Source organism: Megascapheus bottae, chromosome 18, assembly GCF_031878675.1.
Source record: "Megascapheus bottae isolate mThoBot1 chromosome 18, mThoBot2.hap1, whole genome shotgun sequence".
NCBI lineage: Eukaryota > Metazoa > Chordata > Mammalia > Rodentia > Geomyidae > Megascapheus > Megascapheus bottae.
Genome location: NC_143526.1, coordinates 16,780,884 through 16,783,100, shown reverse-complemented (window position 1 = coordinate 16,783,100; position 2,217 = coordinate 16,780,884). Strand labels below are relative to the sequence as shown.

Below are 2,217 nucleotides of genomic sequence, written 5' to 3'. Positions count from 1 at the left end.
CTTCCACACAAACCCAGGTGGAGTTTTGGGAAAAGGGGGCACAGCAGGAGTGTGGCTCAATCCTTTCTCAAGGAAGATAGAGTGGGGCATCCTGAGTCACTGAAAACCTGTGCAAATGGGGCTTCTAAAACAAACACTGTTCTGTGCGCTCTTGAGGAGGGGGCAGGAGACTGATAAATAAGGGAACAATTCTGGTGGCAGGGAATGACACCCAGCCCCTAAGTTTGCACAGTGCCCACACCCTGCATTGCTGACCAAAATAAAGAATTGTTGGCTAGATGTCATCAAAAGCTGAGCACTTAAGCCCAGTGGTCCAGGAGAATAGAAATAGAGAGGATCCTAGTGTTTCCATTCATGTTCAGTGGGAAGATATTTTGTGAGAAGCAATCTTGGCATTTTCCAGAGCCAGACTTTCTTTTTTTTATATTTATTTTTTTATTGTAATTAGTAAAAGGGTTACATGATACTTGCCAGATAGAAGGTGCATTAATTCACATACATTGATACCCTTTCACATGTCTTGGTACCCATTTCCCTCCCCCTCTCCACACCCCCCACCCGTCTTGGTTTTCCCCCCTTCCCTATAATTTCAAATATCCAAATACAAATAAATTCAATATATCAGATAACAAAGTGAGATACTATACCAATATGAGATAACCAAGGGACAGCAAAGGAGATGAGAGACAACATAGTACATTAAGGACAACAATCATTCATTATATGGCTTTTGTTTCACTATCCTGGAGGTCCTTTCAATTAGCTTCACATTATATGGGCTTATGTATCAAGAGTTTGCTCTATTGCAAATCTCTGCTAGTAGAGCCCAAGGTTTCTACTGATTATGATGAATGAGGGAAACCATTGAGCCTAAGTTCCTTTGAGTCAAGCCAGACTTTCTTGAGGTCATATAAAAAAAATCTCTGGGTGCTTTATACCCTGATATGAGAGGTCATGGAGCCCCTTATAATAAGCACTGATATTGCCATGTAATGGGTTTTCTAAGTGGGAGTTGAGAGCTAAGTTTAATTTGTTTTAAAGAAATAAAACAACAGGGTAATTCATCTTGCCAGACATTGTGATCCTCAAACACCTCTTACAATATTTGAAATACAGGAACTTCAGCTTTTATTACGCTAATTAAAAATGTTCTGTGTTAGTAATGGGGTTTGAACTCAGGGCATTGCACTCTTGCTTGTTTTACACATCGCTTGCACTCTATCACTCGAGCCATGCCTCTAGCCTAACTTTGTGTTGGCTTATTGGAGATGGAGTCTCAGGGACTTCTCTAACCTGGCTGATTATGAACTGCAAATCTCAGATCTCAGCTTCCTGAGTGAGTAGCAAAGATTATAGGTGTAAGCCCCTGGCCTTGGCTTTCCTTAGGCTAGTATTTCGGAGCTGAATTAATGGAATTCACTTCTCTGTGTGAAATTCTCAACTCCATGGATGCTTAGATAGAAATTCAATACTGCTGGTGCTACCATTGGGCTGGGAAATACAAGACGTGTTGTGGTAGATAGCTTTTGTTGTCTTTTGGCTAATTGGAGATAGACTCTCAGGGACTTTCCTATCTGGGTTGGATTAAAAACAAGGGTTAGATGCCACAAGTAGGTGGCATTGCCTTACCTGTACACATGGTGTCAGGCCCAAGAGCCTCTTCCATCCTTGTGTAGGGGAGTGCTAGTTTTCTCTCCATTCTCACAACACCCCAGCTAATTTATTTATTTATGTATGTGTTTTATTGCTTTAAGTCTTTGTACAAAGAAGTTACCCATTCCCCAAAGCAATTTATGACTACAGTGAATTTTGATGGATGTCAACCCTGTGAACATTCTCACCCATCCCTCCTGATATAGCCCTTACCTAACTTATCTTCATTTTAGGTTAGGTATTGAATTTTTTCTTGCCTTTTGATCTTGTGTCATCACTTCCACATATTCCTTCCCCCCTTATCCTACCCCCTTTCCTAATATTTTGTAATTCTGTGGTAGAAGAATGAAAGGCAGGAGGGGGAGAATTCAGGCAAGGACACCCCAGCTAGTTTTAAGAGAGAAAGACGAATCCTCTCTCCTACGGCAGTGCACCAACTGTTCACTCAGGCTGGAGTGAGCAATTGCTTTGAGATAGAAGCAAGAAAAGTGACTTTGCCATAAAGGATGGAAGAAATGCATCCTGCTTATATGCATGACTGAGGGACACATGAGAGAGAATTTT

The 2,217-nt window shown here is 41.3% G+C and overlaps 1 non-coding gene across 1 annotated transcript; it reads right to left on the bottom strand.

Annotated features, from left to right (window-relative positions):
* Positions 1 to 1,585: 1,585 nt before the first annotated feature.
* Positions 1,586 to 1,710, bottom strand: LOC150050170 (U6atac minor spliceosomal RNA). The gene has a single exon (XR_016538758.1). It is a non-coding gene; the product is annotated as a U6atac minor spliceosomal RNA (small nuclear RNA).
* Between the last annotated feature and the right edge of the window lie 507 nt (positions 1,711 to 2,217).